At 32.9% G+C, this 17,875-nt stretch overlaps 1 long non-coding RNA gene across 2 annotated transcripts; it reads right to left on the minus strand.

The window, feature by feature from the left end:
- Positions 1-11,616: 11,616 nt before the first annotated feature.
- On the minus strand, positions 11,617-15,384 carry LOC118489246. Of its 2 annotated transcripts, XR_004886892.1 has the most exons (5): positions 15,134-15,384; positions 14,539-14,625; positions 14,048-14,179; positions 11,897-12,014; positions 11,617-11,811 (listed from the first exon to the last, which is right to left on the minus strand). It is a non-coding gene; the product is annotated as an uncharacterized LOC118489246 (long non-coding RNA). The 2 variants fall into 2 exon arrangements; XR_004886891.1 differs by having other exon boundaries at positions 11,897-14,179.
- Between the last annotated feature and the right edge of the window lie 2,491 nt (positions 15,385-17,875).

Below are 17,875 nucleotides of genomic sequence, written 5' to 3' on the forward strand. Positions count from 1 at the left end.
AATCAAGCCTTTAGCCTTGTGACTATACTGAGCAGAGTCGTAGAGATGAGCATCCAGTATTCACTTTTTATAGAAATTCGGTATCGGTATTTTTGTATCAGTATCGATACAATATCGATTTTATAACAAATATCAATTTTATAACAAGTACCAATATCGTTAACACTATCATACCCATAGATTCTGTACAATATTCAGTACTCATTTTTTCAGAAATTCGATATCGGTGTTTCCGATAATGCATCCTATATTTTATATGAGTCAATTAGTAGTGTGTTGTATCTAATAGACTGCGTATTTTTTAGAATGTTGATTACATCTAACAATTTTCTTTAGAAACATATGGCTGAAAAAAAAAAACATAAGAGAGTAGGCAAAGAAGGACAGTTCAAATAGTTCTTCTGAAGAGAGTAGGCAAAAATTTTCTGTATTATGGGGATGTTGACTTTGTCTTGAGCACAACCTTGATTCTAGCCGAAATACATGGGCGGTTTTACAAGAAAAACAACTTGAGCACAACCTTGATTCTAGCCGAAATACATGGGCGGTTTTACAAGAAAAACAACTTGAGCACAACCTCAACTTAATCAGCAAAGAGCGTTTAGCCTAGTAACATAATGTAGATTTAGGGATAGATTTATAGGGTGAGTTAGCGGATAAAAAATATTATTATCTAATTTACCCTTTTAAATTCCATTATTTGAACCAAATTTGCATAACTAACATGGTGAATCATATAAATTTCATTTCTCCTCATCGACCTGGGTTCGATTATGAGGGTGAATGAATTGGATGGAGACGGTGGCTGAAGATGTGCGGCGTTGGGTAATATTCAATATATTTGAGGGTGATACTTTTGGTTTCATGGCGTCAGAGGCTGTGGACCTACTTAGTCGCGTTCAAAGGGTCATGCATAGTAATGTTATGACCCCAAGATCTATGGACGTAAGTTTTTAAAAGACTTAGGGGTTGTTTGGCAATATCTGAATGGTTAAGTGCTGAACCAATAAGAGGTTTGAACCATTAAGTGTTGAACTACTAAGAGAAGAGGTCTGAACCATTAAGAGCCTGTATAATGCTTAACCGTTTAGAGGCAAATGTCTGACCAATTCAGATTAGAGGTCTTAACTATTCAGACTCTGTATAATGTTTAACCATTCAGAGGCAAATGTTTGAACCATTCAGACATCTACCCGTGAAACAAACAGTCTGAAGCATTAAGTGTTGAACCAGTAAGAGCTCTGAACCATTAAGAGCCTCATTAAGAGGTAAACAAACAGCCCCTTAGTTTTGCTATTAAAAAAGAGGTAGCGGCGCAACTTGTTACCTGTTTACCATATACCTTGATGTAAATTTAAATATTTTATTTATTTTTTAATTATTCCTTATTTCTACTACAAAAACAAAATATTTTTTTAGCCATAAGAATAAAAAGGCAATTTAAAAAACCCAACAACAAATATTAAGATTGGACGGTGTGCGTTAGCGTCCCAAACCACATCAGCTAGGAGGCGCCCCCAACACCACCCCTCCCTCGTTAAAGAGGGGGGGGGGGGGCATCAAATGGCTCACCAACCCAATAACGATCCCCATCACATACTAAGAGCATTCACAATCCGTCCAATAAGTTATATGAATGAGGTTTTTATATTATAAAAAATGGTTGTAAATGTTTGTAAGTGGATGAAAGATAAAATATTACTATTCATATGTATATTTGAGGGACATTGTTCACCGTCAATATTTTTTTAATATATTTTGAAAAAGGTTGTGAGTGGAGGAGAGAGAAAGAGTAATGATGACGGTATAAAAATATATTATTTAATTGAAATATTTTGAAAGAGGTTGTAAGTGGGGGGGGAGAAAAAATAATGATAAAAGTATAAAAATATATTATTTAATTGAAATTAGAGAGAAAATATAGTTGTTTTTAATGTAATTTACAGGGACTTGTAGATTTGGTGAAAAGAGATGTGAATGCTTGAAGGGTTTGATATGGTGGACCCCATTTAGTACAACTAATCAGATTTTTTTTTTTGTCAAAAACAAAAAAAAAAATAGCTAAGAGACGTTATTTCACAGCAACTTAGTTAAGGGTGGGGCTTTAAAGGTCACTGTCTATGTGACGCTGATATAACGCAGACGTAGCGCTTTAAAGCCCTTAGAGGCTTTATCCCTAGCTTAATAGACATTCATTTAAACGCTAAAAGTGTGATAGTTAAGTGAATAGTAAGAACGATAGCTATAAGGATGCATGGTATGGGACGCTATTGCCCTTGCCACCTTAGCCTTTTTCCCTCCATAGCGCCCCTCCTCATACCATTGCTAGCTAGGGGGGGGGGGGGGCTATTGATAGCTAGCCAAAGCAATAACGAGCTTTGCGTGTGTGTGTGTGTGTGTGAAGTCAAACAAAATGGGGAGGGGGGGGGGGGGGTTGCCATTGTGTGTGTGTATGGGAGATGGCTCCATCCCATACCATGGTAGGTATTGAGAATAAAGATGACATGAGATGGGTTATGGATTGCCACCCAGGATGGTGGATGATGTGCTACACCACCCCACTTAAGGAATCTCATGATTCGCCTGAATTAAATAATGACAACCATTCACGTCTCTTTCCTTATTTAGTTAAATATATTTTACCCAAAATAAATTTTTAAAAAAATGGGGATGGTGGTTAGGTTCGTGACCATACCATATAGGATGGTGGATGAGAGTGAAGTGACATGACACTGATATGGAGGGTAATGGTGGTTTTAAGGGCCAAAACCACAACCTATAGCCTAAGCAATGGAGCCGTTTGTCCTATGTGACGATGATATGTCGCAATAGAGCCCGTAATGGCCTCCAGCCTAATATATGAAATTTAAAACGGTTAGAAACGAAATTATCAAACATTCATTTCAAAACCAAGGGTGACAGTTAAGTAAACGGTAAGAGCAATAATTATAATGTACGAAAGTTAAAAACGAAAGATAAAAATTCGATGAACTACAAAACAATTCATCTGATTTACTCAAAAATAAATTTCGTGAGTAAATTGCAGTTCATTATTTTGTTTGGTTCATGTTTTTTGTTGAGGAACATTATAGAAATTTATATTAAGACACGAACTAATAACGCATTTTGTAAGTATGTTATTATTGAGGAATATTTTTTTCGGATTATATAATTATTTAGAGAACATGGTTGGATGATGATTGTGTTTAAAGACCTTCAAAACAAGGTCATCATAAAACCTTTTTATATACTTTAATAAAAAAAGGTTTCGCTTATATATTTTTTTTTGGGTAACTAATACAGTGTTTTAGTGTTCTTTTAAGTAAAAAAACATCAATAAAAAATGGCCAAGTTTGATTTTTTTTAGAACAATGACTCCTATAGACCTAGACTCTATAATACTTCTAAATTACTCATTTTTAGTATAGCATAGGGATTGAACGATTGAAAAGACAAAGTCTTATATAAAACCTTGATACCACTAAGCTCTCCTGTAGTGGGACGTGATTTATGCATTTTTTTTAAAGGATGGTGTCCCATAGCGCCCCGAACACCACGACGGACGACGCTATGGGGCTTTGTTTGGTGGGTGGCGCTATCTCCTTCGTGGCGCTATGGATCATCAAACTCCCCCCCCCAACTCACACAAATATATACATACATATGTATGTATAATTGAAGGGGTTATTAATTAATTAAATAACGATGAGGTATGGGCTTTATGACTACAGCCTCTAGTGATATACCCGACTAGAAAATTGCATACTATACCATTGAGTTACTCATTACTCATTGGGTTTGTAGGTCTATCCATTTTTATGGTTTTACTCGTAAGGATACCATTAGTCCGTTTACTCAAAACCTGACCATAAACTCATCTTAACAGTTGACTTAAATTATAAGGTATTTAAATGTAGGGGAATGTTCAAATGAAAACTACTAGTTATCGCGAAAACTCGAAAACTAACTAAAAAAATCAAAAAAAAAAAAAACACACCAATTTTTTTTTTTTTTTGCATACCAATTTTCGCTATTTATATTATATAAAAAAAACTTTTTTTCATTTTTTTTTGTAGTGCACATGTGTAATATTACACATGTGTATGTGTACTACACATATGCACTACAAATTATTTATTTATTTTTTTTGAATTTTTTTTTATACAGTAGAAACTCGATAAATTAATACTCGATTATTTAATAAACTCTCTAAAATAATATTTTTTGCGGGTCCTGACTCGGGGATAGGGTGCTAAATTAATAATTCGCTAAAATTATAAGATAATACATTTTTGATAATTTCTTTACACCCCATATAAAATATAAATTAATAATTCCTTATATATAGCATATTACATGAATGATTTATGAAGGTTTCTTGAAAAATGACTCAATTGTCTTTTGTTTTTTGTTGAAATCAATTTCCCCTTGAATCTCGTCTCTAATTTTCCTTAGCATGGTAAGAACTTTTGGTGTTGTTTTCTCATAGCTCAACAAGAAATTGTTCATTGTGATTGCCGCTTTAATCGTTTCGCGAAGGGGGCTCCATCGTAGAACTTTCATCATCTTCTTGAAGTTTACATTTTTGAAGCACCTTGGTTTAGCATATTTCCCAATAATCCATAAAGGAAGTTTTTCCGAACCGTCCTCATTACAGCAAATAGCAACAGTTAGTCTTCCTTATCTTGTTTTTTCCCTTCAAGCTGCATTGTTGCAATGGAATGATCCGGTTGAAGTCTAAAAAACAAACCTGTTTAAGATCAAAACATGTAAATAATTACATCACTAAAGTACAAAATATAAAATAAAATAATAAAAAACAAACCTATTTCATCCATATTAAAGATGTCTTTCATTTCAAACTGATCAACTTTGTCTTTTATGGATTTTAATTTGTCCTCCATGCCCTCCATTTCAACAGATCCACTCTCTCCAAAACGCCGGAAATTTTTAATTCCATATCCACGCCTCTATTTCGAATCTCGTCTGTCATTGTTGTTTTTTTTTTCACACCTTTAAGATGGGAAGCCATGTTGTGTGTATGATTTGTTTGTGTTAACCTATTTTGATATTGTATTTATATAGAAAATATTTTTAATGTCCATAAAGTGATACATTGAACACAAGAAACATAATAAGGTGGGAGATTGAAGGTTTCTTTCAAATTGGACCGTTCATTTGATATAGATGCATTGTATACAATAATTAAGTGGAAACTTGAAAGGTGTTTGTAAACTAAGTATTCTACTATAAATTAATAAAATATTAATTAATATATAAATTAATAATTATTAATTTATCGATTAATTAATAACTCTTTTAATTAATAAATTTTGGTGGTCCCAAGTGTATTATTTTATAGAGTTTCTATTGTATATAAAAAAACTAGCGATTTTTATAAAAAAATTGAAAAAAAATAATTTTTTTTGTGTGTTTTTTTTGGCTTTTTTAGTTAGTTTTCGAGTTTTCGCAATAAAAGTGGTTTTTATTTGAACCATCTCCTTTAAATGTATGTGGTTAATTTTAATAATTTTAAATTTCTAACAACTTAAACTTATCATTTACTATCACTAATATACTTTAAGATTATACTTTTATATTAATATATTTGTTTCTAGGTAAACATATTTAAGTAATCAAGCGGATCATATGATATTATATCCGTCCAAAATCTATCCAAAATTTTAAACCAAGCTCATATATTGTTTTATACATAAATACACATGTCTTATATGTGTGAGCTTTCCCCATCATAAACATTAAAAAGTCACATTTTTCATTATTACAAGACGTCAAGTTTTGGTTATGATGTGATCTACTCATCTTGTTACGTGTATATAGTTATCATATATTTTTATTGAATTCAGCAGCACACTTGTTATACATATTTTTTATTTCTGAAATTTGTCTCGTCATTTAATGAGATTGTTGTGTGTGTATTGATTCATTTAAATAAAGCGTACAAAAAACTTAATCTTGTTGTGAAACTAGGCTAATAGCAAAAGGAATATAAAGAACAATATGGAGAAAGAGATTAATATTATTGATTGAGGTATCTATTACAAGAGATACAAGAGACTATATATAATAGAGGAAAACTTGTGGAACAAGCCTAATCTATTTTAGGTGTTGATAACCACATTAATATTAAATATATTTATAACACTCCCCCTTGGTTATCAACATAATACGCTTGATGCTGACTCGTTAAAAACCTTGCCAGGAAAACCCGGTGGGACAAAACCACAGCTAAGGGAAAAAGAGTGCAGCGTGTAATGCGCATTATCTCCCCCTAATACTTCTGGATCAGGTATGTTGCCTCATTAAAAAGCTTAATAAGAAAACCCAGTGGGTCAAAACTTAGTCAAGGGAAAAAGAGTGCAACTTGAATAAGTCTCCCCCTCATTTTAACATGTATCCTTTAATTGACGTGTGTCCATCTTCCTTGAAAGTCGAACAAAGCTTTTGTAGCCAATGATTTGTCGTTCGGTCCCTTAATGTGCAATCCTTTATGTTGAGCAATGTTGTATAATCTTCTAACGAGACTTTAGGTACCTCCTTTCAAATTATCATATATCCACGATTGTATTTTGTTACATTCCTGCATCTACAAGACTAACCAAACTTGTTTGATGGGTTAGTAAAATATAATCAAATATTGTTTATACCTGAAATATTTCTTTGAACTCATTCCAATGTCTCTTCGCTTGACAAATGTTATATCATGACAATAAGCTCAAATGGAAGATATTATAACCATACATATCTAGCAAATCATATTAATGCACATATGCATAACTATGGTACTTCCCTACTGAAAATCTCTACTTTGGTATGAGATGATAATAATCATTTCTTATAAAAAGTGTTTGAACAACCTTTAACATACTATAAGGTTGAGCTCTCTACATACTAAAATGTCCCACCAATATCTTCTAGATGTAGTTTGATAGATGAATAAAGTATGATTACAAATATACTCGAACTAAAAGTCGAGTAATAATTAGACTGTGCTAGGGTCATTAAAAGATTCCCCATCTAAAAGCTCGCAAGTTTCTCTTGATGATGCTCAGACATCATCACTGTAAATTGCGATTATAGTGAACATTTGATAAAGATGGATAATATTATCAAACTTATATTGCTCTTTATCAGAATATATCATGAGTTGTCTCAACTTGACTATTTTAGTTCATACTATCTTTAACTTTATAAAGATACATTCTTGAGGACTTGAAATCAATGCTTCAGGCATTTGCAATCATATACATACTTCTTTCAACTTTGAAAAAACAATGTATGTGCATTCACTCTTTAGGAGTTCTATTACGTATACCCCCTCATTAATTTCTATATCATATGCAAGGATGTCTTGAATATTTAATCCATATTGTACCATGCTTATACATTGTACATTAAGATGCCATAATAACCTGGCATAAGTTTTTTATGTGTAGTTATTGGTGCACAAGAATTACATCCTTAAGATGTTTCAACTAACCTTATAAGCACTTAAAGGCTTTACGATACTCATCAGGAGTTCCAATTATATTCAACATATTCAATTATGAATTTGTATACAACAATCATATCGTTCTCGAGAACTCATTTTACTTGATTTTTGATAATTCAAATCCTTGAGGGACTTTCATGTAAACTTTTAGTATCAAGTGATACATAACATTCATAAGACGCATATCAATTCTCTCTTTATATTACTAAACTAATAAAATATTGGAAAGTCATTACATCCACCACTAGAGAATGTGTCTCATTATAATCAATCATGGGTTTTTGCGAAAATCCTTGTGCACCATATTTGCCTTATCTCATTAATTTGATTTTCACATGATTCGCATAAAAGCCCCATTAATATCCAACATACTTTACAAATTAAGTTGTATGGACTGTTGGTCCGAAAACTTTCCATTTCATTAGAGAATTTAAATCTGCCATACTTTGCGTCTTTCCATTTTGGCCAATCATTTATGTATTTTCATTCATAGGCAGATCTTAAATATTGATCCTCGTCATTTCATCATTTCAAGCGCTATATTATATACACAAGTATAACGACGTCGATTTTGTTTCGATTCCATACATATCTTAGACATGATACAACTTATCGAGATCTCTTTATTTTCAGGTACCTGAGGTTCTTCTTGAACCATCATGTCTACAGTCTCTTCAGGAGATCTTATTACTATAACCTCGACTTGGCCATCTTAATTATTTGCTCCAATTTTCGAGGAATTGTATTACTGGAATCGACTAGTCTACCACGCTTCAGGCGTGCAATAGACTCGTTAGAAAATATGTGGTTGTCCTCTTGGGACATAAATATGACTGGCGCATAAGCAGTTGATTATGTGACTTACTTAGTCACTCTATTTAGGTCAGTGAATTTGTCTGGTAATTTGTTTTTTAATATTGGTAAATGAATTATCCTTTGAACTTTTGATTCACCGTTTATAGTCCGAGGATCAAGATGACATAATAATTCATTCCACTTTTCACTTTCCAACTGCTTGTTATCTCCCCCTAATGTTGGGAACATTCATTCACTAAAGTGAAAAACAATGAGCTATAAACAAATTTCTCACTAATGGTTTTAAGTATTCAATAATAGATGATTATTTATACCCAACATATTCTCAAACTTTTTTAGAAGTCCCATCTTTGTGCGGTGTGGTGGATGAGTTTCAATATATGTCGCACAACCAAAATCTTTGATGAGACATCTATGGTTCCTGACCAAAAACCAACTGTATGGGGAGAACTATAACTTATTAGCTTGATGTGAGTTAATAGTACTATATGTAAAATTACATGTACCTAAATGAACTTTGCCTCCTCTCATGATCATTGGCATTGTATTCGATAATAGACGTTTAGTGATCATCTCAACAATAACACTTATTCCAATGATCATTAATAACTTGGGAATCAAATTCATTATTACCAAATAAATATACTAATCTAGATTAATATGCTTGCTATCACATTAGCTAAGCCACAATCACACAAACTTCATGTTGCGGATTTGATAACCATTTAGACGATGCATCGATTTAAAACACTAAATGGTATCATATTTGATATATGTGTCCTTTCTTTATTCCAGAATATTTAGGGATTCACACCCTATCTTGGTTGGTAAATAATTAATTTCTTCTTGAGAGCAAAGACATCTTTAATTGTCAGGAAGAATCTTTCAGTTCTTTATTGTGTTTCACATCATCATTGACTCGGTGTGGTCTAACCTGTCATGCCAATCACATATCATGATCCATAAACGTCTAGTTTATGATTGTAGATGTATTACTTGCACATATGTAATACAAAAGTAAGATAAGAGAGAATATATTATAACTTCAAAGTTCAAACAATCATGTTATAACTAGTCTCTTTATTTGCCATTTGTGGTGTTCAATCTCATTATTTACATAATCACGTTGCATTTCTGATGGTCGGTCTCATTATTACAACTTCCTCAATATGTCCATGATCACTACCTTTTACAATGATTAATATGTAATCATATTCATTTCAGGGAATGAGATAGAATCTAAAAACTTTTATGAATTCTCATCCTTTACTCAGTCCCACGAGTATGAAATCATTTCAAACTATCATACTCTCTTAATAATATTCCTACTTCAGTAGCATATCTTAGGTATGACAAATTGAAATCTTTTGTCTATTTTTTTTATTGTAAACAATCCTCTTTCCATATAATATAAATGTAAATATATATATATATATATATATATATATATATATATACACATGACCGAACCATATGTGATTTCCTGGTCTAAAATCATATAAGATTCTACAAACTGATAATGAGATTTAGAGAGTATAACAATTTGCATGTCATATCTAACCATATGTAAACTCTTTCTTGGGAGTGACAATAAACCACAACTTTGGTTTAATTATTCTATTGAATACTATCTATACAAATATATAGCATATTAAATACAATTAATACATGAAAAGATAATGTTATAACATGTCACCATATAAAACGAGTTATAGTAAACATTGGGAAGTGAGATTTTTTCTACACTTATAAACAAATATATATACTTTATGTGTTAACATACCATAGTGTATGTAACCAATCACAAGTATATAAATTAAATACAAATATTTCTTACTTTAATCAAAAGCATAAACCAATATCCCCATCAAACTCCATGGTGCTTTCATATTACACAATTCAATAAATGTACGCACATATTATAAAACAACGTTGGGTTCATGAATAGATGATGCACCTTAAGTGACTTAGTAATAAGCCTCATATCAACTTAATATTATGACAATAACAATATTAACAAAACATAGCCTTTTAGTTGTTGTATATAACGAGTTAACGTCATTCACGCATTACGGCGGAATATTGATTATAAAAGTCTTTGAGATCACTTTGTCTTCGATATCCATTTGTTCTTGACTAATGATCCAAGTGTTTTGAAAATTGTTTTTACAAAACAACTTATTAAAACACATCACATAATGGCTTCGGGAAGTAAAATACTAATTGTGGGTTTAGGCATAAGTGTAATGGGTGACTCAGGGAAAAGAAGCAAGGGAAAAATAATTAAAAGAAATATATACACTTACAGATCCAATCACCTAACTGGCCAACCGCCAGATCGCTACAACTGGAGGGTTTATTCATGGACTAACAATTCACATTCAACCGGACCGTTCCGATTAAACCTTAACAATTCGTAATCGCGTTTATCTATTTCTTTCCTCGCTATGCATAACAAAAAAATATGCCGTCTTTTCATCATTTTAAAATCCTTTTATTCATATCAATTATTTTTTTTTAATTTCTGTTTTTTTCGAACACACTGAAAAATTTAGTGGAAAGATAAAAACATAAAAATTATCAAAACTGATTTGGGTTCCATTATAAAACAACAATCAGAAATTTTGATTTAAAATCGTATAAGGATTCTCATGAAACAAGAATAACGGATTGTTTTTTCATAAATTCAATTTTCTATTATATTTACGTCACGTATTTGATTTTTTAAAGGAAAATAGTTTTATACGAATAAGGTATTCAGATTAAAAAGGTTTTATAACGCTATTAAAATCACCTCCATTCCCATGTTTCAAATCGCCTATTAAATCTTACGAAATCAAAAGGAAAGTGAAGGAAATTACCTCTGTAAAGTCAAATGCTCAATGGGATTTCACTTTGTCTGGTTATCCTCAGATTCCAGATTGCACAAAGGTGGCATCGGTTTTCCAGGTTCTCGATAACGACTTCCATCGGTTGGCTTTTTTTTTTTTGAACAAACTGATGGGTTGATCAGCTCGTGCTGATAACGTGTTGTGAAACTAGCCTCATAGCAAAAGGAATATAAAGAACAATATGGAGAAAGAGATTAATCTTATTGATTGAGGTATCTATTACAAGAGATACAAGAGACTATATATAATAGAGGAAAACTTGTGGAACAAGCCTAATCTATTTTAGGTGTTGATAACCACATTAATATTAAATATATTTATAACAAATCTCTTTATTTAAAGGTATTTGAACACTCAAAATCTACCTTTTTCACTAATCGACCTGTGTGGCACTAATTGGTCTCATATGATAACGGCACATGTCTATATGTATTATGTATAACTAGATGTTGACCCGCCGCGGTGTGGCGGGGTATTTTATTTCAATTAGGTTGATAATGTTAGTTACAAATTACAATAGTTAACTTAAAACAAAAAGGTAACCCGTGGATGAACATATTTGAGAATCAATAAAAAGGTTCCATCCAAAACCTGCAAATTATATATTCACATTTAGTGAAGCAAATTAATTTCTAATCTTACATGAACTTGGAATTTGGTAGGTTTTGATTAGTACCACATGAGCAACACCTCTTTGTCTGATATATTCTTCTAGGACATTCCCGATAAAGTGTGTACTGTGCAGTAGCATGGGCAGCCTTCGATGTAGAAGGCTATTGATGCTTTGTGGATGACTGTTTAACCTTGTTGTAATGAATGTTAGCAAAGTTCCTAGATTATGACTCATTCGCAAAGAATAATGACCATCTGGGACATACACTTCCACACATAATTTGGTATTGACATAGCTACATTATTCGTAACCTATTGATCGAACAAATGAATACTAAGAGACTTTTAAATAAGAGTAAACTTCCGTTTTGCTCCCTATGGTTTGGTCACTTTAACGGTTTTGCCCCAAACCTTTAAAAACGGACATTTTACTCCCTGATCTATGAAGCCATTCATGATTTTACTCCCCACCCTAAACGTCGTCCATTTTAACCGTTAAGCCTGTCACGTGCAAAACACCTGATATGGGCAATTATGTCTTTTCCCAACCCATATTAATGAATTACATTTAAAACCCTAAAAGCCCATTCCATCTTCTTCCCCGTTCATTCAGACACTTATCTCCCTCTCTCTACCTTCTCAGACCGCCACCACCCATCACATATGCCGCCATCACCATCAACACCCCCAAATTGTATCATCAAAACCCTCAAATTTCAAAATCCCCCAATTTCGAACTCCTATTTCTACGTTCAGACAGTGACGGCGCCTAGGTTTTTGAGCCAAGAACTCTAGCTCCGATGACTTTCAGATCATGATGGTGACGGTGGAGTTCATTGAAATCTTGTTTTAGATATGATTTTAAAGGATTTTCGAGTAGTTGGGGAGGCCACCGGAATGTGTGGGGTGGTGCAAGATGGTGGCGGTTAGGTGGAGGTGGTAATGGTGGTCGGGTGGGGCTGTTGCAAGGTGGTTGTCGGTCGTCATGTCGTGGCAGGATTGAACGGTTTGAAAAACGAGCGATTGGGATTCTTAATGAGCTTTTAAGCTTAATAGTTTAGAAGATGGTTGAAATTGAAAGATTAGCGCATTTTAAGAAACATTGTGGTATTCCGGTTAATTTTTGTGAGCTTATTCAAAAGCATCCTGGAATCTTTTACATATCTACAAAAAGGTTGTACACAAATGGTGTTTTTATAAACGTATTGTAAAGATTTTCTTGTTTATGTGAATCCTGTTTATGTTGTTAGGAGAAAAATATTGGATCTTATATTGTTGGGATCCAGGAATACTAGAGAACTGAGAAGTCAAAGGGAAGTCAAGGAGAGTGTTGGTGGTGATGATCGTAATCGAGGTGGGGTCATAAAGGATGATTTTGTAATCTCCATTCTAGAAATTTTTGATGATAATGATAACAGGAACAGTGAGAATGGAGAGGAACAGTGAGAAAGTGTGAAAATTAATAAGTTTAAGTGGGAAAAGACTAAAATGCCCCTCATGTGAGGGGCATGTGACCAGGATTTAACAGTTGAATTGGATGTCGTTAGGGGCGGGGAGTGAAATAGAGATAAGCTTCATAGACCAAGGAGTAAAATGTCCGTTTTTAAAGGTTTGGGACAAAACCATTAAAGTGACCAAACCACAGGGAGCAAAACAGAAGTTTACTCTTTAAATAATGAGGAGAGTGTGGGACAAGTGTGTCAATTGAAAATAACAAAACCCGTAACAGAAACATTTTTTATGCATCTGTTTTTGAGTTGTAGATGTTAGTTTAGTAGTAGGCAAAATTAAAATAAGTTATTAGTAAATATATACCATGGAGTTACACATAAACAACTATACAACCTAACCATTTTGACTATGGATTTGAGTACTTGCTATAGGTGAAGCATACTCCTGCTCATGGCCCAAGAAATGCACTATACTTAGTTAACTATGGCTAAAATCTAAAGGTGTACATATATCGTAATATAAAATATCATTATTAATTTATTAAATAATTGGGTATATTCATTGTTCATGGAAGTTCTCTTTTAGTAGTACACAACCAAAAAGATTCATCAAGTAATACAAGATACAAAGGATTTTTGTCACAGGCTAACCATGGATAGTCATTAGTGTACTATATGTGTAAGTCGATAGGATAACTCCTTTTATACAAAATGTCAAAGTAAAAGCATAAAGTTCATCCAAATAGAGGAAATGAAAGGCATACCTCTAATCGTCTAAGTTGCCGAAGCCAGAAGGTGCTCAACCGATCAAGTGTTGAAGGTTGATCACATGCAATGGCAAAAAGTATTGCATTAGTCTTTTTAGTTCATCAGCATTTGCCTCGATTCTCCACAAACTGAAATAAATTATAAAAAATCACCACTTAGTAATTCATATCAACACTAAAAATGATGTTAAACACAAAGATGCATCTTATTGATCTTTAACAGAGCACACTGCTTTCGGAGTTCTACAACGACCTCGAGCCAAAATCTACCTCTTTAATTAGCCAACAAACTTGGCAAAACAATGTCAGGGCTTGAGTCCTATGCATCTAAAGATGGCTGCCATCTAGATTATTTGGGTACCAACAACAGCAAGGAATTCCAAAGGTATAATCTCTAACTAACAATTTCTCATTTTAAACTATTAAAATGTTGGAACTGCCTCACAGATATGTAAATCTTGTGCAAGAACTCCAAAGGGTGGATATACCTACACTTCTTGCTTCTGAAAGGCTTGCTTGCTTTCTTAACTTGCACAATGCCATGGTTATCCATTATGTCATCATTGTTGGTCATCCTGGTCAGCATTGCATTAATTGATAGGAGATAATCTATATTTGTTTTTTTATATATCATTGGCGGGTCTCGCTATTCTCTTACAGCAATTGTTAATGTTTATAAATAGATATAACCAAAGATCACATTACTCATTTACAAAAACTTTTGGTTCCAGTGACAAGGGTCTAGAGGTAGAAAAAACAAAGCATCTCCATTTTGGTGCCGATCGAATCGGCTAGCATTGCCTATTACACGACTAATAATTATAGCGACAGTTAAAACGATTTTTATCAAGACTTGTTTGCATTGATTCAAACCGATTTGAATACTTAGAACCCGACCCACCCATATACCTGTTAACCCAAAGCAAGATCAGAATAACATCATAGGATTTTTGCACGAAACCATCCGAAGCTCCAATTCCAGGAAAAAAACTCGATTATTCAAAACTTCTTACAACAATTCTTCCTTATGAACACTCAAAGTTAGAAAAACTGAAATTGGAAACCTAGTTTTTTGAAGCGTACCTGTTGGAGCCCAAATCTCAGACGAAACCATGGCTTTGGTTGTGGTTAACGAAGTATATAAAGCTACGACCTTTTGATTTGGCGGTGGTTGTGTCGCCGATGTCGATTTGGGGCAGAGCGGCGGACGGTGGTTATCGGTATTGGTAGCTGACGTCGGGAGAAGAGCAGTGGTGATTGATGGTAATAACTAGAGGCATGTGTGGGTGCCCTAAATGTGGATGGTGCAACCCGTGGATGGCAGGTGCGGTTACTATTCCTAACATCATACGCAAATTGTATATATTGAATAACATCATACGCAAATTCTATATATTGAATAATATGTTACAAAGTATCTGATACTCGTTTTCTGTGTGGTATCTGTATACGATGTATCCGACAATCGAGTACTACCAATTAAACATTTTAAACAATGACACTAATAAAAAAAGTTTCATGCGTCTAGCACCGTTAAAAAATAACACTAATAAAAAAAAGTTTCACGAATCTAGCACCGTATAATATTTTTTTTTAATGTCAAATTTCTTTTATTGCTATCGTCTGTGAGACTTGAACCCAAGACCTCCCCCTATCAAGGTGTTTAAATGTTTTGGATTTATCAATGGACCACGTAGACATTTATTAAAATGACTTTATCATATGGCATATCATAAAAGATGTAGTTTAAGTTTACAAGACTCCTATTGCTTTGTAGATATTAAAACACGTAGACATTTAACAAACCATCAACTATTCTTGTAACTTACTTATTTATGACCATATATGATTTCTCCGCATTGAATTGTCGGGATCATCTTTAGGCCATTATAAATGAAATTTTATTATGCCTTAAGTTTTTAATATTAAGAGTAAATTAATTTTTTCCATCCTTATGATTTTAGCGTGTTATTTGTTGATAGGAGAAATACAAGCGGCGAATGACTAAGAGCAGTGGCGGAGCTTGATCAAAAGTTTCGAGTGGGCGTAAAGTGATGGGACCCAATTTTTTTTTCCTATCGTTATGTTTCATATCAGGTCGGCTATCGATTCGGGTCAAGTCAAATAATAATAGTTCCAAATAAAACTAAAAAAAATTCATTCATTCAAAGGACCGTTCTTAGACATAAAAATTCGTGATTAAGTTTATTGTGTGGTGGGTAACCTAGGGTTAAACAAATAAGAGTTAAAATATATTTACAAAACTACTTATCACCTATATACAAAGTGGTAACAAACTTTACTTTAATTTATATATTGTATAAATATTTAGGAAAAATAATTGGGGGGAGACGATCCTATATAATTTTTAAAATTTCCGGACGAAAACCGAAACCGAAACCTATACACTTCTAACCAAAATATTGGGGTGGGCGGGTACACCCCCGGGCACCAATAAACCTTCGCCCCTGACTAAGAGGTGGTTGTTTTACTAGATAACCAATGACGACGACCACAAGCACAACAATAATAACGATAAGAGTGATATAAGTTTAATAAGGTGACGTAAAAACAATATATTGTGAAAGTTGGAATATGCCGGTTATTTGTCTTTAAGATCATTTAATACATCATATACCTATTAATCGTGGTGGTCGGTATGAATAGTACCGACCATCAGTATTTGTATATATACTTCAAATATGTCGCATCAATTTATAAACCAGGAGCCCGATTCAGTGGTCTTGCCATTTCGTACAAACGCCCGAAGACCGGATGGCGTAGTTCAAATCCCCACTACCTGGGTTTAACTTTTTTTTTTTTTTTTTTCATTTTAACTCACTACCTAGTTTTAACCTTTTTTTTTTTTCGTTTTAACTCTGATAAAACTAATTAACTAAACAACAACTACAAAAAATTTTAAACCTTCTTTAAGCTAACTTAAATTCGTTTCTCATTTAACCTGTTTTTTTCTAACTAAAACTCTTTTCTTATTATTTTTTAAATGTTCGTTAATACGGTTCTATATTTCAGGTTTTCTATTTCGGTTGCGATAAACAGTTATTAATTTCTTAAAGTCATTTTTCCTTTTTACTCTCTAACAAAAACATTTTATTATTTAACTTAAATTTTTGTAAATCAGTAAAAAAAACAAACGAACCGAACATGTGTTGATGCAAGTTTGAGCATTTTGGTCTTGTAACTTTCAAAATATGATATTTTACAAAACTCTGAATTTACCGATGTGACAACATGCTTATTATTATTTGCGTTAGAATTTTGAACAAATCGTTTTTTTTCCTTTACAACCTTAAAAATATATTGTTTATAAAATTTGAAATTTTAGTTTCGACATGCTTTTTTATCAATTTGTCAATGAGTTTTTTTCATAGAATGAATACGAATGTATAGGTCATCAAAACCGAACCCTAAAAATTTAACACTCCTGTAGTAGCGTTAAAGACTTACAGAAGGTTAAATATATCAAAAACCTCTATAACACTCCTGTAATAGCGTTAAAGACTTCCAGAAGGTTAAATATATAAAAAACCTCTATAACACTCCTGTAATAGCGTTAAAGACTTCCAGAAAGTTAAATATATCAAAAACCTCTATAACACTAACACACATTAGAAAAAAAAAACATTTTGGTATAGGATAACAATATTATATTCCCTTAATTCAAGTTGCAAATAAATTGATAGTGTATACTACTTTTTAATTAATAAAATAAGCTTCTTTTAAGTAAAAGATATAGAAAAAGAAAGGGACGGCAAACGGTGATAGGAACTTAAGCAACAACTCTGCGAGTCTCAGTCACATGCG

The sequence above is a fragment of the Helianthus annuus genome, chromosome 17 (assembly GCF_002127325.2).
Source record: "Helianthus annuus cultivar XRQ/B chromosome 17, HanXRQr2.0-SUNRISE, whole genome shotgun sequence".
Lineage (NCBI taxonomy): Eukaryota > Viridiplantae > Streptophyta > Magnoliopsida > Asterales > Asteraceae > Helianthus > Helianthus annuus.